Here is a 23,430-nt window from a genome sequence, read left to right as displayed (position 1 = left end):
CCTATGAACTACTAAGATACCTTATGATTTGCAGTACAAGAAACTGTATGACATTAGTTTGGCCCATCGTCTGTCCTTAGAGAAGCTAGAATGCTCCCCCTGAAGAAGGCCATCAAATTCACATGGTACCCAGCCTCTACCCCTAGACAAACTATCTTTGCCTGGAAGTGACATGTGTCCTGTGCTCATCGGGAATCACCAAAAGTATTGTGCCAGAAAGTACTTCAAAATACTGGCCCTGAAAACACAGCCCTTTCATCACTTTGCTATTAACCATAGTTTCCAGAAATTACAATGTGACGCTGAAATTCTGTTAGACACTCAACATAGGTTTGGGATTGAAACAGAGAGGAGAAATTGGCTGTGCCTGATATGAGGCTCAGCATCTGCTGATTCTTAGTGTCAAACATGGGAGCTAATACTCTCCTAGAAATCTGCCTGTGTGCACCCAAAATTATCTGTCTTCAACCCTGACAGCAGGAAGAACTGAGGGGCTGGCGGCATAGCCAATTTCCTTTCCTGGTTTAAGTAAATAGATATGGCTCTGGGCAGGCTTTCCAGACAGACGCACTCTCCAGACGTAAATGTTATTTTATTAAGATATATAGTGACCCAAAAATATTTGTATTACCAATATATCTTATTTAGCTTGAAAAATCTAAGACAGGTCTTCAAGAAATCTCATTTTCACAGATCAAGTAGCCCAGTCAGAAGTGATGATGAATGTTGGAGGAGACAAGCTATATCAGATTTATATTGTATCTAGTTTGAGTGCTAAGAATGGAAGTAAGTTTGTCCAAGCCCTTTCTTTGCCCTATAGCCTAAGAAACCGGAAATACTTCATCTGAGCCCTTTCTCCATATAATACAATGCTTTAACCTCAAGTAAGATGTTAATGGGCTCGACTTTTGCCTTATTGATTTATCTTTAGCCTTTTGCTCACTGACAGTATTATCCCATTAGAATAGAAGTCTTATAAATACCCTAACTTGTAAATACAATAGTCTTTGTAAATACCATATGTTGCTAGCTTCTTTAACTACAACACACTATTAAAAAGGGAGTTAAAGAAATAAAATTAAACCACAGAAGTGGGTACAAGTGGCTACAGGTTATTTATTGAAGGCATTCTTTCCTTCTCTTACTTGATTGTACAATCTGGAAACAACTCTTGAAGTTCTTCACACCATCTTCAAAACCAAACATCTCTCCCATCTGCCCCTCACCCCAGTCAGGCTCAGACTTCTTGATGGACAAAAGAAAAAGATACCAAAGAAAATAAATATAGCTCATGAATTAATAAAGCACATAAACAAGACCAAAATAAGGAAAATGTAGATGCCATATACCAGTAAAATATCAATGCTAATACATATCCTAGAATACAGACACTGAAGCTTTCTAGTGTATTTTAAAGAAGTCTAATAGCAGGGATGGATTTACCCATGCATCCATCCTTCTATGAGTCCTTCTGGTATCCATTTATCGTCCTGAACATACTAAGCACTGGGCTAGATCCAGCAACTCAAAGCTGGAGAATTCATTCCTAAAGTTGGACTCCACCCCCTGAGTGCTGGAATTACAGGCACACCCCATCATGACCATCACGACCAAAAATGATATGTTTAACAAATGGGATAGAGAGAACATGACACTGGAGTCAGAAAGGTCTGAAGATCCAACTTTTGGGCAGTGGAGGATGGTCGCAATGGAGCTGGTTGTTGGCTTCTCAAACAAGCCAAGAGCCCACCAGTGGCATATACAGTAGTGACCAAGGACTTGCCACCACAGGATCAAAAGCACTGATTCTTTTTTTTTTTTTTTTAATTGTATTTTATTTTATTTGAGAACATACTGTACAGGGGGGCTACAATTACATGGGCAGGATAATGCATACATTTCTTACCAAGCATTGCAGCCTCCTCCTTTGTTTACCCTTCACTTCCCTTCCCCGCCTCCCCCCTCCCCCCACCCAATTTTACCCCCCTCCCCCCACCCAATTATACCCCCCTCCCCCCCCCCCACACCGACATTGTAAAGCTGGTTTTGACATGACATTTTGTACTTCTCATTGTTGCAACAGGTCCACCTGAATCCTTAAACGACTTGTTTGTCCCCATCTCCTCCACATGTTATACTGACATCAAATATAGTGAAAGCGGGGGTTACACTGTGGGGGAGGGACATACAAAGCAACAAAGAAATAATCTTATAAATGTGTTAGAAACACATGCATGAAAGAAACGAAAACATTAAACTACATATTTAAGGGTTCATTTTCCTAACATCACATTATCTGACCTTTTCCGCTTGACTCATACCTATACTAGATATTGCAAATAAGGGAAACCATGGGACCTATGCTTCTTTGGGCCTGGCTTACTTCACTTAATATAATTTTTTCCAAACCTTTCCATTTCCTAACAAATGGGGCAATGTCATTCTTTCTGATGGAGGCATAGAATTCCATTGTGTATATATACCACATTTTCTTGATCCATTCATCTACTGAGGGGCATCTGGGTTGGTTCCATATCTTAGCTATGGTAAATAATGCTGCAATAAACATAGTTGTGCTGGTAGCTTTAGTGTGGTCTTGTTTGTAAACATTTGGGTAAATGCCCAAAAGTGGGATTGCAAAAGCACTGATTCTAAAAGCACTGATTTGAAGGTCTCCTGCTGCATCCTGCTTGACATTGTTCTCCCTCTTGTTAAGCAGAAGCTCTACCACTTGAGTCACACTGACCAGCCCTTTAGCTTTAGTCTTCCAACGGAGTCGTGTATTTTTGCCTAGGCCAACCTGGATGGCAACCTTCCTATTTAAGCCTCTTCATGGCTGTAATGAACAGCATACACCACTAAACCCAGGTTATTGGTAGGGATGGGACTGTTTTAAATGTTTGTCTTGGCCTCCAAACACAATCTTCTGGAACTCTACCTCCAGAGTAGTTGAGATTACAGGCATGAACTACTATGCCTAACCTTGACCGTGACTTTTTAGAATTAAACATAAACACAAAGAAATATCAAGTTAACAGCAAAGGCTCCTGAATTGGGCCTGTCAGTGGTGACAGCTGACACGGCCCAGGTTGAGAGACCAGCTCTGCTGTGACAGAATGAGGTACTCTTTTGAGCTTCTTTTCCTTTTGCACGGCCACGAACTCATTCTTATGGACACAGAAAATTACAAAGAGAAAGCATGAGAGCTGTGAGCTCCCTTGGACTAGCAGTCAGCCTTCAGCTCCTCAAGCCTACTGTCCTCCCCACCCACCCTCTTTCTATCGTAAGTATCTTTAGCCCAGGTAAGCCCTCCTACCCTAAACCTACCAGATTACTCTCTCGCAATGGCCTTTATTCCTGGATGTGAGCTCCTCACTATGGTACTTCATTGACTGTGTCACTATCTAGTTCCCTGGAGCCTCAGGAGTACCTATTTCACATACATGAGGACACAGTTACTGTACTCCCAGGTGCTGTTCCAAGCAGACCTACATTCTTTTTGTTGACCTCTCTAAACAATTGTATGAGCTAGAGTCTATCCAAATTTGTTTTATAGAACCTGAGAGGCAAGAATCCATGCTTTTAACTACTGGGTTCTCATCACCAAACAGAGCCCTTGATCTTCTGGTTTAATGTGATTGTAAAAGTCTTCTCTATGTTCTTAGCTACATTTTACAGCTTCAGCTTGTTGTAGGGTGGGCCTCTCTGACACAATTCTTATGCCTTACTTGCCTTAATCTCAGTCATATGGTCTTCCTAGCAGTTTTATAGCTACCCTTTGGATGTGGAGCTAATTAGAGAGCGTCAGGGCCACCACACTGTTGGGGGGAAGAGAGGAGGGAGGAAGGAAGGAAGTGCCTCTCCTATGTCCAATCAGATCTGTTGTCATTTATTAGTGCCCCAGGCATTCTGGGGGCAGCTTCTTCCCAAATCCTGGCTGTGTCACCAAGTTTACTTATCGCTCACATTCTACACAGAGTTCATTAACGCACGTTGGAGTCTCCTTTGTTACACACGCTTCCTCTCAAGGTGTCCTCGAGGAGCACTGTGGCTTGTCATTAGCATCTATCACATCTACCTCCTTCCACTCTTCCTATGTCCCCTGGGCAAGGAAATTGTCAGCAAGCTCGGTACATTTTTATTTTGTTAATCTTCTGAAAGGAATAAGGTGTCCAGTAATGGGTCAATAGGAACGGTAACGTGGTCCTGTGCCTGTGTTGTGATGCTGCTGAGGGCATCTATCATCTTCTCTACTAATGGCAGAAATAGCAAAACCTCCTCTACTACCTCTGCCCTTAGCCTCTAGCTACCATTGCTGCCCTTTTAAAGCATGTGGCAACTCTCCTCTCTTTCTCTCTCTCTCTCTCTCTCTCTCTCTCTCTCTCTCTCTCTCTCTCTCTCTCTCTCTCTCTCTCTCTCACACACACACACACACACACACACACACACACACACACACACACACACAAAACACCACAGAGGAATGCTCTATGTACAGATTAACATTTGGAAGACTCCTTCCTATATTTTCATTTTCTCTGTTCATCTGGTTTCAAACATTGTTATTCTACCATCTCTCCTCTCTGCTCTTCACATACACATGTGTAAACATACATGCACATACAGGCAGAGAAATACACATGCACACATGCTTACATACTCACATGCCCTCACAGATGTAGGGACCTACCCTTCTTCGAGCAATTTTAGATCACATCTCCCAGAGCCAAGCACTGAGATTAGGGTTTGAACCAACCAGAACTCTGCCCCCAAACTTCAGTATTAGCTTTTCCCCACTGCCTGTCTTTAGCATGGGGCCCTCCAAACCAGGCCGGCAGGTCCCACAGTCTGGGACCTGCCTCTTGTACATCTAACCAAAGGAGTCTATTTGTCTTTCTGTCCCTGACACACATACTGACTCTCTCACTCTCTATCGCGCGCTCTCTCTCTCTCTCTCTCTCTCTCTCTCTCTCTCTCTCTCTCTCTCTCATTTTTTCTTCCTCTCCCTCTCCCCTCCTTCCCCTACCCCCCTCTCTTGCTCTCTCTCATTCTCTCTCCCTCTCTCTTGCACGCGTGCGCTCTCATCTTTTGCTCCTTGCCCCCACATTTACCTGGTGCCTGTGCTTCCTATGCAGACTTGTGCCTGTTTCACTCATTTCTTCCTTCATTTACTTAGTCAGTAGCTGCCTACTCTTGTGGACCCTCACTCCTTCACTGGTCTTATAAATCAATTCCAGACAGGTAAATATGAATAATAATAAAATTCTATGTCCCATCCCTTGGAATACAAACTGTGAACTATTTGAAAACAGAAATGGGGAGCAATTAATTCTATTTGGACAGGGAAAGAAGGCTATGAAGAAGAGCTAACATATGAGTTAGGCCTTGAAGGAGTAAGAGTTTCCTGGTGACTGACAGGAAGAGCAGAGAAGAATGTACACATAAAGCACAATGAGAAAGAGTGACATGGGAACTACAAGAGGCCTGCAAGGTGACAGTCTGAGAACCAGGGTTAAAAGGCTTGGTTCACTGTTGTACTTAGACCTGGAAACAGCATAGAACAGATGCTGAGTAAATACTTATTTTGAATGTTGAATGAAGTAGCCTACAGCTAGACATGTTTGTCTCTGTTTACTTGCTTGTTTGGGTTTTCTTCAGTAGCTGGATTAAACCAGGTTGCCTGCATGCTACACAAGTGTGCTACAATTGAACCACACTCTAGGCCCTAAAGCAGATTTTAAAGAGAATTCTATGTCATGCAGGGAAGCCTAATTTAGTTTGCAGGCAGTGAGAATTCATCAAACTGTTTTAAATCAAGGAAATGGCATAATTACAATTACACTTGGGTTAGAGAAGGAATAATTCTCAAGAATGTGTACAATCAAGTTCAAATGAGAAATTTAGAAGGAAACTGAGCATCCTATTAACTATTTTTGTTGTGTATGTTGGATTTTATCCCACATATCCTTTGCTGTATTTGCTCCTAATCTTGATTAGCCTGAGAGGTTATATTTACCTCCTCCCCTCCCACATGCATTATAAACATCACTTTACACTGATGGTAATACATAGTGTATCTCTATAGAGGCCTCTAAAGCCTTTGGTTTCACTTCTGCCTCTCCTAACAATTTTCTCCCCAAAGGTCACTCATTCTCACATGTATTTCTCCACACTACCCAGCTGTCAACAGCTTTTCAGGGGCTTATACTCCCTCCTCTCAGTTCCCACTTTAAGTCCCACCAGCTACACAGCCCTGTCACTGTGAATCAGACTCCTCTTGAGCTAACTCCTCCTGTTGGTGCACTGGCCTTTTAATGAGGAGGTGAATGGAGACACAGTACATTACAGCTGTAAGTGGGGAAACTGGAGACTCCACAGCAGGCCACCATAAGAACAATTAGAAAGCTAACAGTTCAGAGGGCATATTGGTAAGTATCAGTCACTCCATTCTTTTTTTTTTTTTAGTTTAATGTCAACCCCCCTGACCCCCTATTACATAAGTTTTAGGGGTTGGGGTGAAGTGTCAGCTGAAGTAGAATGTAGTTGTTTTAGGGGTTGGGGTGAAGTGTCAGCTGAGGTAGAATGTAGTTGTCATTCCACCCAAACCAGATGATGATTCCCAGTAGAATAAACTTAAAAAGTAGATTGTAGCTCTAGCATTTCAATCTAGAGAAGAGATCAGCTTTTGACATAAAACAATGACAGAATTTTGGACCCAACAATGCTTTCCTCCTTTGTTTCCTTGAGAATTATTTCCTGCATAGTTCTGTGGCAGCTATGGCAGTTCTACACACATTGAGCCCTGTGAACTTCGAAGTCTTTCTTTCTGCCAACATTCTCAGTGCTGGGATTAGCATATCACTCACCAAATAAGATCAGAGAATGGTCTCCCCACACAAACGTGTGCTCTTGAATTCCTAAGCCGATCTCATTTATAAAAAGTTAAGCACCCATGCCATAACTTGTGATGGATCCAAAAAGACTTTCACTGTACTTTGTCAAACCAAGAACTGTATTTAAAATCTACAACTTGTGCATTCTGAATCCTGGTCTCTCAGCGTTATAAGAATTATTGTAATACCTTACAAATGATCATTTTCCTGGAAATTATACCCGTTCTGGAACTAGCAAACAAAGAATGGATTAGCATACAAAAATCATTGAATGGAACTCAGTTTTCTTGTTTTGTTTTACTTTCTTCTTTCTTTCTCCTCTTGGTTTTTTTTGTCTGTTATTTTTGCTTTAACCAAAAACATCTTAAGAAAAATTTTATTCTTAGGGGAAGTTACAAAAACATCTTAAGAAAAATTTTATTCTTAGGGGCAGTTACTTCAGATTTTTCCTATTAAATTTCATAGAGACTTCCAGAACAACCAAATAGTTGAGGTACAGATCTAAGAGGAAATAAACATCAAGCTCAAGAGGGCAGAGTTATCTGTGTATTTCCTAAGGTTGAGCAAGACAGACCAAAAAGTTGAGCACTAGGGTTGATTCTCTATGGTAGAATGAGTTATTAGCCCTATTTTTTTTTACTCCTCCTTATAGCAATTCTGCCTTGATTTAAATTTGTATTTTACTCTTCATAAATGTTTTAACCAAAGACATCTTAAGAAAAATTATATTAAGTTTATTAATACATAATTTTTACTTTAAAAACATTACATTAAAATTGTATTTATCTTTATCAAATTTCCTTCTACTCTTTGAACTTCTCACTGAAGCCAAGGATTCACTTGACTCAGCCTTGCTTTATCACCAGCTACAACTTTGCCATATGTTTTTGAAGTTCCCCTCCTAAACAGACAAAATGTATTTCTCCTCTTCTTGACTGTAAGACTAGTTATATGACTTGTTTGTACCAATAGCATAAGAAAGAAGGGATGGTGTATTTAAAATCTATAAGCATTATAAAACTTGGTCGCTATTATTAAGCTTAAGCCCTAAGAGACACTGCATACTTCTAGTTGGCCTCTGACTCTGCCACAGTGACTAGATAAAAAGCTGGTTTCAGTCCTAGAAGGACTGTGTGGAGCAGGGAAGGAGAGGTGCATAGAGCAGAGGCACTGTAGCGCAAACACAGGCATACAAGCTGAACACATGCTTAGTGTTGGAATTTGGTTGTTCGTTAAACTGAAACTTATTACACATATCAACAATGAGTACTTCCTAGTTAGTTGGTTTGTATTAACCATGGTTATCCTATTTCCAATCCTAATCCACCTTGTCCGTCAGTAATTAGCTGAGGAATAGAGATGTCTAATCCAGTTAAGGGTAGACAGATACAGAAATCTTCAGACAGATACAGAAATCTTCTTGTTTTTGAAGAATGTCAAGTCCTTTCTCACTATCTTTCTTGCTTCCTTATGAGCAAAAAGGCATGTAGTTCTGATGACCAAACTAACCTGAGAACAGCATGCAGAGCTTTTATATAGTCTCAGGAAAAAAAGACAAAGCCTTCGTCAAAACATGCTTGACTGACCAACCTCTAGCTTTTCATTCATGAGAGTCACTACATATCTTTATTGCTAAGTCCAGTTTGAGTTGGACTCTGTTTGAAAGTATTCTCATAAGTTGACTCAGAATATAAAAACATGTGTGAACTCGGGGCTGGGAAGGTGGCTCAGTGGTAGAGCGCTTGCCTTGCATGCATGAGGCCCTGGATTAGATTCCTCAGCACCACATAAACAGGAAAAAAAAGCTGGAAGTGGTGCTATGACTCAAGTGGTAGCGTGCTAGCCTTGTGCTGAAGAGCTGAGGGGCAGCGCCCAGGCCCAGAGTTCAGGCTCCACGACCGGACCCAAAAAAAAAAAAAATGTGTGAACTCACTTTAGAACCCTCTCTTCACATTATTTAAGAGGGTGAGTGTGTGAGTGATGTGATCACTATGGAAAATTCCATATGCCTTTCCCTTGGTCTCTCTCTTCTTTCGTCGTGGTTTCATTCCCATGACATCTGGTCTTATTCATTCTCCTTTAATGTGGCCATAGTTAACATAAATAACTTCTCACTTTCCCCCAATGTATTGCTACCTTAAAATTAATGAAAAGGAATTGTTTAATTCAATTGCAGTTGTTGGGTGTTTGGTTTGGTTTTGTTCTTTGTTTTTTGTTTTTTTCAGTACTTAGTACTAAACCCAGAACCTTGTACTAGTTAGTTAAGTACTCTACTTCTTGAACTATGCTTATAATTCTTTTCTTTTTGAGATAAGGTCTTGCCAACTTTGCCCAGACTGGCCTCTAGATCGCAATTCTCCTGCTTTGGCCCCTTGATTACAATCATATACCACCATGCCCAGTATATTATGGAATGCTGTATATCCATAAACATAATTTACTAATCCATAAACACTTATTCAACACATATTCTATACAAGAAACATCATTGCACTATCTAATGTAGATAATAGTACTTAGATGAACTTTGGACTTCAGACTTTAAAGCTGATGCTGGAATGAGCCAAGATTTTATTGTCTGTTGAGATGGTAAGAATGTATTTTGTACATAACCTTTACTACTTCTGTAAACAGGAAAAATACTTAAGGAAGAAAACTAGTAAACCTGGCAAACCTGGAAGTGTTTATATTCTACATTCATATAATTTTATAACATATAATTATATACACATAATTATATAACTGCTTTCAGTGGATCTTGAATTTTACTATATTTACACCAAGTTTTGGTATATATGAGGTACAAAGAGAATAAGAGAAAATAATATCTTTAAGTAATCAAAAAGTCATACTTATATTGAGAATTCTCTTTTCATGAAATATTTGAAATCTAGAAAAGGGCAAGAGACTGATGCTTTAGACTATGTTTACTGTTGCCACACACTAAAACAATTTTAAAAATCTGGGCAAGAAGAGCAAAAAGGAAGGAAAAAGAGAATGCCATGGAACTCAGTTCTATGACCATTAAAGAGTGAGTGTGACTAACCCTCCACTCCAGGAGCTGGGAGCTAACTGTACCTTCAACTCTCTTACCAGCCCATCTGTGAAAACCCACATTGTGCTGAGACATTTCCAGACACAGCAAGAAGAAAGCTTTTAAATGAAGTAGAAAGGGAGGGTAAACATTTCATTTTCATTTCAAAGTGATAACACTGTCATTTTTCTCCAATATAAGACAATAATTAGATCTCAAAAGGATAACACAATTCTTTTACTGTATTACTAGGTGAAATTGGAATAAGGAATATTGGAATTCTAAAATCTGGAACTCCCTGGAGATGTAATGTTTATAAACTATGTTCAACATATGTGCTTTTTAAAAAAAAACTATTAATTTTGTGCTTACTGTTTGATAAAACTCTAACATCTATCATTGTGTTTGATTCCCATAAATTCCTGTTACAAATAATATGAGACAAATACTCTACTCATTGTTTATATGAAGATAAGACCCTTTGAGACAGGGCTTATGTGATTAGGGGTCTTTTCTTACTAAATAACTCATATTAATTATGTTAATAAAATACAGAAAATGTCTCCTTTTCCATGTATATTCATTGAACTAGAAAGAAAATATAATTTTTAATACTGGATAAAATTTTCCACATATGCAAAAGGACCCAGTATACTTCCCACAATCAGTGGGTGTTCCAAAAATATAAGATGACTGACATGCACTTGATCTTAATAGGGAACAGACATCTTTAGAAAATTATAGGCTTTATATTAGATTTTTCATTACTCTTCCCTTTACTTGAATTTTGTCTACATGCTACTGAAGGATTGCATCCTGGGGATAAAAAAAATCTTCTCAAATATCAGAGGATTTGAGGTCAAAATCTTTTAAAGGTAGCAATTTCTCTCTTTTTAATCAAGTCAGTATAAATTAATTTGGACCATAGTTTTAAGGAAAACCAATCTGTTCCCAAAAATTTCACGTGTCAAATGAAAATAGAGTAAAAGTAGAAACCACACAACCATCTAAAAATTTTCCTGCTAAGAAAATTGCCACAGTTAAAGCGGTTTGCTGCTGAAAAACAAGTTGGGTTGGGTTTGTAAAGACTGAATCCTCCTCTCAGCAGATACTATCTGTGGCTATGAGGTTTCAGTCTGTATAACAACCAGGAAGCAATGCCATGATGAGCAGAAAGTTCAAGAAGTCATTCAGATGATATCAAACACAAGATATTTGGGCCCATGTGGATCTACTGTCTTGTAGTTGCATGAATTCTTCACATTTCTACCTGATAATGTTTTCAGAAAAAGTGTCCTCCTCTCTAGGAAGCTAGGGACATGAAACCACTGGTGTATGTAAACATCATCAAGTTTCTCAATCAATTCCTCCTAGAGACTAAGATTCACATTTCTTTAACATAGCTCTCCTTTGCTCTTTTCTCCAGTGAGAACCCACAGAATATGGACAGTATGAAGGGCTGCTGGGCCTTCCAGAAGTTACCAAGATGGGTCAGTCAGTGTGATCCATGAACCTTTATCTTAGAATCTATTGACAATGCTGGGTCCCTAATGATAATAATAATAATTGTGTTGGTCAGCTTTTCATTGCTGTGACAAAATATCTTAGTGAAATCAGCTTGAAGGAGAAAAAGTACATTTTGCCTCATGACTTCAGAGATTTCAGTCCATAATCAGCTACCTCCCTCATGATGACTATGTAGCATAAAGAGACACCGAAGCCAAGAACAAAATACCCTTCAAGGCCCAATTCCAGTGATGTGCTTCCTCTAACTACACCCCACCACCTCAGGTTTCCATTAACTCCCAACAGCCAATTAAGCCATGAATCCAACAAGGAATTTAGCCATTAATGTTATAAAAATAATTTTTGTTGGGTGCCAGTGGTTCATGCCTATAATCCTAGCTACTCAGGAGGCTGAGATCTGAGATCTGCAGTTCAAAACCACCCAGGCAGGAAATTCCATGAGACTCTTATCTCCAATTAACCATCAAAATGCCAGAAGTGGAGCTGTGGCTCATGTGGTAGAGAGCTAGCCTTGAGCAAAATAGCTCAGAGACAGTGCTCAGACTCTGAGTTAAAGTGCGAGGACAGGTAACAACAATGATAACTTGTGATCCAACTACCTTCTAAAGGTTCTACCTCCGAATACAGTTTCCTTGGAAACCCAGTCTTTATCACCTGAGTTTTAAAGGACATTTCAGACACAAACCATGCAGCAAATGTGTCATTAATGCAAATAATAGCATGTCAATAGTACATATTCTGGGTCTCACCTCAGGCCTTTTCAGTACAAATCCCTGGGAAGAGAGCCTTGGAGCTATATTTTAACAGCTACCTAAGGACTTCCCTGAAGTTTTGTAGCACTGATCTCACAGATACTGACGCAGCAAGGTTTTTTTTTTTAATGAGGCCAATAAAAACCAAGGTAATACTAGAAGGGATAAGTGAATATCAACAGATGAAACCATGACAGCTACATTAAAGAGTCATGGGAAACCCTAGACACAAAGTGGGGACAACGGTAACGAGAACAAAGAAGCACTCTTTTGTCCACATGAGAGAAAGTTCAAGTTCTCCATTCAGCTCATAGTCTTGCGGCATTTGTGGCAATCTTGGTAGCATTGGGGGAACCAAGATAGCCATGCTTGAGGAAGACAGCTGGTACTGCAGAGTCCTGGGAGTAGCTACTTCCCCAGTTGCGATCTGCTATTTCCTCAGGTACACTAATGTCACATCATGCTGCTGGAGTCTCTATCTTACATCAAACAACAGGATTTCCAGTAAAAAGAAAACTCTGGTTGCTAATATCTGTGGTATAAATACTGCCTCTATGCTAATTTAATCAAACATAAGATTACTGAATATGTATGTATGTAGACAATTAGAGGCACACAATGGTTATCACAAGCTTGGGGGTCAGATCCAACACACAACTATCTAAACAAAACACACACACACACACACACACACACAAAACTTATCACAATAATATACATCACATTATTTTTGTCCATATCTGCCCATATCTAGAGAATATGTCCTTCCTGTACTATAATTAAATGTATACTATAATTAAACTCTTTACTAATCATTCATTATTTCAAAGGTACCTATTTTATACATGATACTTTCCCTAATAAAATTAAAAGTCTTGCTCACATTTCTAATCCTAGCTACTCAGAAAGCTGAGATCCAGAGGACAGTACTTCACACCAGGCAGAAAAGTCAATGAGATTCCAACGCCGAAATAACCAGTAGAAAAACAAGAATGATAGAGAACCAGCTGAGCAAGCGAGCCAAACAAATGAGAAGCCTGATTTCAAACTCGCCTAGCAGCAACATGCACAAACAAATAAATAAATAGTTTTCTACCAGGAAATGTAAATCAGGCTGTCTTATCTTTTTCACTTGATAAAGAAATTACTATATGCTTAAGTAGCATGTGTTCAGATTGACTGCTCTCCCCCCACACCTGATAGATGTCTACATCCTAATCCCCAGAACATGTGAATATATTATACGACATGAAAAGGGAGGATTAAAGTTTCAGATGAAAGTATGGCTGCTTATCATCTAGCTTTATAATAGGGAGATTATTTGGATTATGTGGGCAGGTCCAATGTGATCACTCACCAAGTGCTTAAATGTAAAAGAGGGAAACAGAAAAACTGTGCCAGATTGATGTGATATAAAACCCATGGCCAACGTGAAGATAGAGGAAGAGCCAAAGCCAAAGAATTCAGGCAAGCACTAGAAGCAGGAAAGGACAAGAAAACAGACTCTCCTTCCCCTAGAGCTGCCAGAAAAGAACATAAACCTAGAAAGATTGATTTTAGCCCAGTGAGATCCACTTTGGACTTCTGACTTTCAGAACTCCAGGATAACAAGTAGGCCCTGTAGTTTTAAGCCACTAAGTTTGTGGTAATTCTTGACTGCAGCAATAGGAAACTGATACAGCCTGTTTTTCAGGAAAGCAGCAGAACAAAACAAGAAAATATACAACTAGAAAACCATAAATGGCCTTAGAAGTGCTGTGTTGGAAAGTTCATGTGTTGGAAACTTAGTCTCCAATGCAGCAGCATTGAGAACGGGATCTCCAAGAGATGAATGGAATCATCCATTCATGACAGATGGATTGGTGGATGGATAGATAGCTGCAGGAATGGCTTCATTGTAAGAGGAGCTCTTCATTGTGCCATTTTCCCACAGTGCAGACAGGGAAAGTCTGTCCATAGTGCTACACACATGCACACATATGCACATAAAGATATATACAGAGACACAAATAGACCCACACATGTACATAAACACAGACACACACACACACACACACACACACACACACACACAGAATGGTTGGGGCTCTGCTAAACCTAAGAAAGCAATCTGACTCTACAAAGAATATACAGAAGTTAGGAGGCTTAAACCTGCCACTTTTTCTTAACTCCTTTCTCAACATTTCACTTCCACATTACCTCATGGGTAACTTAAAACAAGATGCCTAATGTGAAGATAATACCAACCCAACAGTCAGACCTGCCTCATCTGAGTAAAGACAGGATATTAGGCAATCTCCAGAAGAATTAGACAGCCTGACTTACAGATGCTCATTAATAAAAGGGTGGAGAAAGCCTTAAGATATAAAATATACTGTCTTATAGAGTCTGTAATTTCTTGCCTTTATAACTCCTCCATGGTGCTTGAAGGCCCATTACTCAAACGTCTCCATTTTATAAATGAAGAATAAGAGAAGAAATGAGTGGTCAAACCCCTTTTATTCATTGGTTACAGAACCAAGACTATAGCAAGTTCCCTACACTCAGCCCATGTTCCCAACCACATACAGTCCATAATCTTAATTCCATGAAAGAAAAAAAGGCTCAATTCTATAGTCAAGAATCAAAGGGTACACTGTTTCAAAAATAATTTTTGAAAAAAATAAGATTGCATAAGATAGGACTTCTTATTTCCTTCTGTGGTTTGAATGTGTCTCCCAAAAGTTCACTCAATGTAGTCACATGGAGAAGTGGGAGTTTTGGGAGGTGAACAGAGTCATCCAGTCATAGACTCATGGGGTATGGATAGATGGAAAGGTAGCTGCAGAGTAGCCTTTATTATAAGAGGAGCTCTCTCTGGCCAACTTGCACCGCCATACCATGGGACATGCCCACTCTGTGGCACTGCAGGAAGATGGCCCTCAGCAGATGTGGGCGCTGTGCTCTTGGACTTCTCAGCCTCTACAACTGTGAGTTAAATAAACCTCTACTTATCAGTATTTTGGATGACAACAGACAAAATTATAAATCACCTCCCTCTTTGCAGTTTTCTTCAAAGGGAAATATTAAGATGCCTTTCAAATGCAAACATTTAACAGGCTTCCAGAGTCTTCCAGAGGCATCACTGGATTTTTAAAACATCAAACTAAGTAAACTAAGTACCCTGTAGATACTTACTTCCATATCATGAAATGAGAGGAAACTGGAACCCTACTTCTTCAGGACAGGTCTTAGTGTTACTCTGCTTTACCCAAGCAGTCTAGTCATGGTACCATGTAACTAAAGAGGTGGTACTAATTCCAGCACAAGGGTTTAAAGTAGGAGGAAAGAGGTAAAACAGAAGTCTGGCCATGTGTTCCAGCTCAGACTTCTCATAGCTCTGCTTTGAGTAGGACTAAGGGATAAGGTGTGTCACTGGATACTTGCTCAGCTCATAAAAAGTAAAGTGGATTTTCTTATTTCTGCTTATATGACTTGCTCCCTTCACCTCTTAGAAGGTGATGTGTGGTACAAATCCATCTTTCAGAAAACCAGAGGAAAATAAGAATAGGCAATTCCTGCACACCATGAACTAACTATTCTATAAACGCTATGTTGATTGAAAATGTCAGACACAAAAGAGCACATGCAATACGTTACCATGTACATAAAGACCATGAACAGATAAAACAGGTACATGGTGATAGACGTCAGAACAATGGATACCTTTGAAAAGGGTAGTGAAGTAATAATGACTGGGAAGAAGCACAGAGAATGCTCTGTGGAGGAATATGTGCTCTATGCAGATCTGTGTGGTGGCTTCACAGATGTATACTGATGGAAGACATTTATCTATACTCAAGAGTTTCAAACTTACTGTATGTGTCCTATTCCTCACTTAAAATACTTTTGCTGGGCTCTTGTGGCTCATACTTATAATCCTAGCTACTCTGGAGGCTAAGATCTAAGAAAACAGCCCAGGCAGGAAAGTCTGTGAGACTCTTATCTCCAATTAACCAGAAAAAAACCATAAGTGAAACTGTACCTTAAATAGTAAGAGCCTTGAATGGAAAATGGAAAAGCTAAGGGATAGTGCCCAGGCCTTGAGTACAAGCTCTAGTTGCTGTGCATACACACACACACACACACACACACACACACACACACACACACACACACACACACTTCCCAAACAAATAGCTCTGTCAATGATGATATATCCATTTTAAGAGCTTTGAAATACTTAATAAAGTAAGAAATTTAGAAGCTCTATTTGGTCTCAATTAGGTTGAAAAAGATGTGTTTAACGCATGTTGCAACAGTTCTGAACTTCAATATTTTTTTCTAATTGGAAAGCTCAATGCAAGGCCCTCAAAAGGGGTCCTTTTTCAGCTTGAGGAAAGGCAAGGCAAGAAGAATAAAGAGTTACCACATCTGCTCCTTCCACATCTTTATCTAACAAAAGTCAAAATCTCTGCCAGCATCTGGAATTTTTCAGTATTCTCTCTGCTGCTAGACTACATGTACTGTAGCTTCTCTATACAACGGGGCATATAATAGTAGTCTAGGAGTTGGTACACAGAAATGTTTCAATTATCTTGTTGAAGAGTTTAGAGGATACACTATAAAATATAAAATTTTTCAGTATCCTCTCTGCTGCTAGACTGCATGTACTGTGGCTTCTCTATACAAAAGGGCATATAAAAGTAGTCCAGGAGTTGGTATACAGAAATGTTTTAATTATCTTGTTGAAGAGTTTAGAGGATACACTATAAAATATGCATTTACTGGTATTGAAACAGATGAAAGCACGTTTTTTTTTTCATTTTTAAAGACGAAAAGAGCTATTTTAAAAAGCATGTGTTTTTCATAGCATGCTTTACTTTATACCAACGATTCTAAGGTTTCTATTAAACAGAAAAACAAATTACAAGTCTGGCAACCACAAAGATGAAAGGGGGAAAAGTCTCCTGAAGTGAAAGGGATTTTAACCAATGGCAAAGTGATGACAAAATACCAGGGCGCATTGACAGCATTGTTAAAGTTCCAAATTATATTTAATGATAGCTAACTAATGTCTGGGGGTATAAGAGAGCCATGGATGTCTGACTGCTGACAAAAAAGGAGAGAAATGAAGGATTGTGCCTCTTCTAGAGAACAGCTAAGTTAAACTGATCCAGCTTCCAGAGGAAGAAAGCTTCATTTTAGTGAAGCACATGAACCAAGGCCAACCCTCCTTTGCATGTATAACCCAGCTGCTTTACCTGTTTGTAGGCAATAAACTTAGCACCCCAACAGTAGCTTTGGATCCACATTCCAGAAACCTCAGCTCAGGTCAAGACTCTCGTGTCTAAGCAGGTGGAACTTTACTTGTCAACACTTATTAAAAGTAGCAGTGGTTGAAGCTCAGCAAGATTCCTGTTCCTTGAAGAGGTGGCATTTTTATCGGGAAATTGTAAGCTTGCAGTTGTTCCACAGAGTCTGAACTTTGGGCAGAGAAGTTTCATAAATTATAAGCAAAGGTTATTAGGCTTTCAAATGGTGGACTACTTATACTGCAAGCATCAAAGTCAACAAGAACAAGACCTGCTTTTCCACAAAATTCTAAATACTTGAGTTGTCACCTGGAAAAATAAACTCTAGAGCTAATGGAGGGAACCTTGAGAAGGCTGTGTTCCTTGGCTGAATAAAACTCCTTGCCATTCCTAAATGGCAGACATCAAGAAGTTGTGAATCTGCCAGGTACCAGTGGCTTATGCCTGTAATCCTAGTTACACGGGAAGCTGAAAGTAGGGTTGCAATTCAAAGCCAGCCCAAGCAGAAAAGTCTTCAAGACTCTATCTCTAAATAACCAGCAAAATGCTTTTCCAAGTATGGCTCAAGTGGCAGAACAGCAGCCAAACAAGAAAGCTGAACAAGAGTGAGTTCAAGACCCAGAAACAGAACAACAACAAAAAGTAGCAAATCTAATCTGCATCACTGCTTATTATCTTTAACATCGAGCCTATCATGAGCTTGTCCTCAATGGAAAAATAATTTCCAGGAGAGAAAAAAATGAGTTTAAAATTTAAAAATTAAGGGCTGGGAAGGTGACTCAGTGGTAGAGTGCTTGCCTCGCATACATGAGGCCCTAGGTTTGATTCGTCAGCACCACTTAAGCAAAAAAGGCCAGAAGTGGCACTGTGGCTCCAGTGGTAGAGCGCTAGCCTTGAGCTGAAGAGCTGAGGGACAGCGCCCAGGCCCAGAGTTCAGGCCCCATGACCGACAAAAAAAATAAAATAAAAATTAATATTTATCTATTCATGCTTTTTTCTTTTGTAAAAATTGTTCAACCAGCTGGGTACCAGCGGCTCACACCTGTAATCCTAGCTACTCAGGAGGCTGAGATCTGAGATCTGCAGTTCAAAGCAAGCCCAGGCAGGAAAGCCCGTGAGACTCTTATCTCCAATAAAACACCAGAAAACCAAAAGTGGCGCTGTGGCTCAAGTGGTAAAGCACTTGCCTTGACCTGAGGAGCTGAGGGACAGCTCCAAGGCTCAGAGTTCAAGCCCCATGACCAACCAAAAAAAAAAAAACCCAACCAATCATCATATCTTAAAAGTTCATTTTTTTCCTCTAGGATGTTGAAAAAGCATAAATATTGAATGTTTTAAATGACATTTCATTTTCAGGGCTGTTAACATAATGTTACTTATTAGGAACAATGAGTCATTTTATAGTTGCTACAGAAAACCAGATATTTTTCATTAGAAATAAATCAGTAGTTATCCATATCAAAACAATTTTTTACCTAAATTTAACAAATTCTTATTGCACTCCAGACACACAAACCTCAATTTAATTTGGCAGCCTACTATGCACAAAATGTTATGTTGATGCTGGGTAGAAGCCAAGCTTGACCAGTTACCACTCTGCAGGAACTTTCAGCATGAAAGATGTGTATCAGAGGGAAGTTGGGAAGAACTGAAAAGGCTTTGAAGAAGATGTGCCATGTTAAGCAAACCATAAGAACTGGTAGGATGTCAACATATGAGATGTGAGATGGAGAGAATAGTCTTTAAACACACACACACACACACACACACACACACACACACACACACACACACACACACACACACACACACACACACACACACACACACACACACACACACACACACACACACATGCATTCCCTACTCTACCCTGTAAGAAGAGTAACTTAATAGGCTCCTTCAATTCTCAATTTCCCGAAAAGTCATTGCTCAAGGATATTATGGTGCCAGATTTGACACCCAGGAGATCTCCCAAGCATTCTGTAGTGGGTCTACCTCCTACAAGGAGCCCTTTCTGCAGGCTGTTAGCAGGTAAGCCATACTTGGGCACCAAATCTTTTCTAACTGAAGAGCCTGTCAAAGTTGCTCTCATTTTCCTAGGGAATCTTCCTAAGTCACATCTTCTTCCTAGGGTAGCCTGCTTCCTGCCAGCTTTAAAAGGCTCTGGGGGAACATTTCTCAGGGCATATTTAAGTCATGCCTGCTCTAATATACTTCAGGGAAATTCAGAAATGCAAAGGCAGTGCGAAATGTGTGAGCCTTAGGCCTCAGCAGAATGGATAAGTAGCACCTGGTCTGAGTCTTTGGCCTCCTTGGTAGGCCTAAAAACCTGGGAAATCACTTTCAGTGTGAGATAAAACTCCTATTGTCCATGCTTAGAACTTACAACAGCATCCTTTCCCCAACAAAAGGGGTGCAGAGTGCTTAACAGAGTGATTGTTTGAAAACAAGCCATTAAGACCAAGTGGCTGATACTCATGACGAATAGCAGGAGCAAGGCCTCCATCAGAGTTGTTATTGTACCTCACTATAGTATCTTCTCAATGCAAAGAAACCAAGAGGCACCTGTGACCCTGCAAAGATAATGAAAAGAACAACACTCCAATGGAACACAGTCCTTATGGCCCAATAAGGGGATCACAGAAACAAATAGATCTAGGGGAATAAATTAGGTATCTTCAGAGAAGATTGTTACTGACAAAGAAGAAGGTGTGAATCATACCAGGAAAGGCAGTACGACTACATCTCCAATGATGGCCAAGGAGGAGAGTTAGCAAAGCCCACTTGGTTACATTTGTTGTGTTTACCCAAACATTTTGGACATGTTCATCTTTAGAACTGTATCACTTCTAAATCTGATTTAGACAAATGTAGTGAGTTGGAGTCTTTAAAAAAGGGGTGGGGGGAAACAGTGTTGACGCATTTGAAATTATGCTGGAAAAATGCATTTTAAATGACAAGGGTTCAGAAACCTTTTTTTTAAGCACAGCAGTTTCCAAGATTTACAATTTTGTGGGTCTCTAATGGCAAAGACCCTACAAAGCAAACTCAGCTTTGCCAGTGCTCTCTTAGAATGTTCTTGGAATTTGGTTGAGGTTAGGGATATTTCCATAACGTAAGTCTACACCTTCGTTCTTTTCCAGCATCTGAACATCACTGTTAATGTGACTGCTTCTCTTTTATTTTGCTGTGGCCTTTCTCAGCTTCCCACAATTGGGATAGCATTTCATATCCACAGGAATGGAAATAATAACCAATAGCTCACTTTCCTCTTCTGTGGTCTATGTTTGTGTTTTTGCTCTGCTTCTACCCCCACCTCCTCCCCAACCACTCACCCTTTCAAGCACTATTCCACCCAGCATCTTTACTAAAAGCAAACTTTTATGAAGAATAAAACAAAGAGAATATAACTAGGGCTATGCTTAATGGCTGGTTTTCTACAGAGCCCTGAATTTAGGATGATAAGGCCAAGATCCAATGTCACGTCTCTGTCAGAACCCACCCCCCACTCAGCCACACATGAAAGTCTGCTGTAGTTCCTCAATGTCTATATAAGGTACAAACTCTTTAGCCTGGAATTCAAGTTTCCCACAATCTGACCCTGACCTGCATCAGTCACCCACCACAGACCCCACATAAATTCCCTTCTCCAGCCAACTGGGAGGTTGCCCCTGAGCAAGGCATGTTCATCCTGCTCTCTGCCTCTGTGTCCCACTCAACTACAGTATGGGTCCACATCCTTCCCTCCAAAGTCCTACTGCCTCCAGTTCCCAGGCATTTCTATGAGTTATTATACTCAGCATCAGAAGTAAGGTTACAAAAGTTATAACCACAGTTAAGTGATATGTAATAGCCCAATGTGGTGGTACATGCCTATAATCTTAGCACTCAGGAGGCAGAGACAGGAGAACTATGTATTCAAGGCTAAGCTGGGCTACATAGCAAGACCCTTCTCAAAACAGAAACACAAAAAAGCGGTATATATTGGGTGACAATAGCTTTCAGCAAAAGTCACCTTACAATTCCAAAGAGTAAAAGAAACAAACAAAAAAAACCAGCTTCTGTTATTCACTGAATGTAAAAGATAGCTGTCAAATCTCTGTTCAAAGATTTGGGCTGGTGGTATGGCTTACGTGGTAAAGTACAAACCTAGCAAGTACAATACCCTGAGTTCAAACCTCAGAACCTAAAAAAAGAAGAAGAGGTAAGCAATAAGGCATGAAATCTAGGAAAGGGACCTAGCAAGCCCCAGATTGTGCCTGCACTTGTGTGGATGACAGAGGGTATTCTCACAGGTGAGCACAGTATTCTAATCCATTTCAGTAACAGTCATAGTACTTAAACTAAATCTATTTTCATTAGTCTGTACTGTAAAAAAAACAATGACACATACTCTTGAAGCATATTGTAAGCACTGCAATTTCATACGCCACAATCTTGGAATTTATTGGGAAAGAGATACACTATTACACTATCTTATAATCAACATAATGCCACAAATTACAGTGTATGTGTAAAATGGTAATGGAATAGTTTTATTTTAAAAATCACCACATTACCCATTTTTTATTTTTACATTAAGGTACAGTTTATATATAGTAACTTTGACTTCTTTATTAAGCAGTCCTTCATGTTCTGACAAAAACAGAATTGGGAAACCATCACCACAAAGGAATAAATAAATTCTATTAAGTAAAATAGTTCCCTACCTTCAGCCCCTGGCAACTACTAATCAGTTTTTGTCCCTGTAGTTTAATCTTTAGAGATTATCATACATCATTCATTCCACAAAATGAAATCACACAGTACATAAACTCTGATTTCCTTCCTTTAGTATAAAGGGTTTGATATTTGGCCTTGTTGTTTCAAATATCAGTAATGCATGCCTTTTATTGCTGAGTAGGATTATACTACATAAATGTATCACATTTTGTTTATCTATTATTCAGCTGAAAGACATTTGGATTATTTCCAGTTTGAAGTGATTATGAAGAAAGCCTCTATAGACACTCAGACACAGGTTTCTGTGAGAACATAGCTTTCCATTTCACTTGAGTAAATACCTAGGAGAGGAATCACTGGGTTGTGTAGTTAATTTATATTTAAATTTACATGTAGCTGTCAAACTGTTTTCTAAGGGCTGCCATTTTTCACTCACATAAGTGGTAGGTCAGAATTCTCACTGTTCCATATGTTAGTTAATATTTGATAATATCATTTTTGTTTATTTTATTCTAAAAAGTGTTTTATGGTATTTATGCATTTAATTTTCATTTCTGCATTGATGGTGTTAAACATCTTTTACAGGCTTATTTGTCATCCACCTATCTTTTTGATAAAAAATATCAGTGTCATTCTTTTGCACATATTTAATTGGGTCATTGGTTTTCCTGTTATTGAGTTTTGAGTTTTATATATTCCAAATACACATCTTTTATCAGATATGCTCTTTACAGGTATTGTTTCCCAGTCTGTGGAATTTCTTTTCATTTTATTTTTTTCATTGTGAAAATACCGTACAGAGGGGTTACAATTACATGGGCAAGGTAATGAGTACATTTCTTATCAAGCATTGTTGCCTCCTCCTTTGTTTCCCCTTCCCTTCATTTTCTTAACTACCACATTATTCTTTTTTTTTTTTAGTTCAAGGAATGGAGAGGAAGGGCAAAATAAAGGTGGACTGACAGCATCTACCATTTTAACTCTGTGAATGAGAAGAATATGGTGGTACAAAAGTGACCAGATTTTAAGAAGAAAAAAAAAAAGGAGAAGAAAAAAAGAACTACAAGGAGCTAAAGGAGACCCAAGAAATTACAGAGTAGCAAATCACAGCAGAAGAAAAGTGACAAGGGGTTTGGAGCAATGCATGGCTCTCCTGGCTAAGGGCAGAGAAACTAAAGATAGCAACACCAGGCAAAATCCAACTG

At 39.4% G+C, this 23,430-nt stretch overlaps 1 long non-coding RNA gene across 7 annotated transcripts in view; it reads right to left on the bottom strand.

The window, feature by feature from the left end:
- Nucleotides 1-23,430, bottom strand: part of LOC138819385 (uncharacterized) — a 199,422-nt gene that overhangs the window by 142,970 nt on the left and 33,022 nt on the right. The window contains exon 5 of one of the 7 annotated variants that reach the window (XR_011369417.1): nucleotides 2,099-2,170. The exons of the other annotated variants lie outside the window; for them this stretch is intronic. This is a non-coding gene — a long non-coding RNA (uncharacterized lncRNA). Of the gene's footprint in view, nucleotides 1-2,098; nucleotides 2,171-23,430 lie in introns of those variants that run through there. 7 annotated transcript variants of the gene reach the window in all.

Source organism: Dipodomys merriami, unplaced genomic scaffold, assembly GCF_024711535.1.
Source record: "Dipodomys merriami isolate MVZ:Mamm:240054 unplaced genomic scaffold, mDipMer1.0.p SCAF_8, whole genome shotgun sequence".
NCBI lineage: Eukaryota > Metazoa > Chordata > Mammalia > Rodentia > Heteromyidae > Dipodomys > Dipodomys merriami.
Note: the sequence above shows the minus strand (reverse complement) of the source record. Positions and strands in the feature narration are given on the sequence as shown.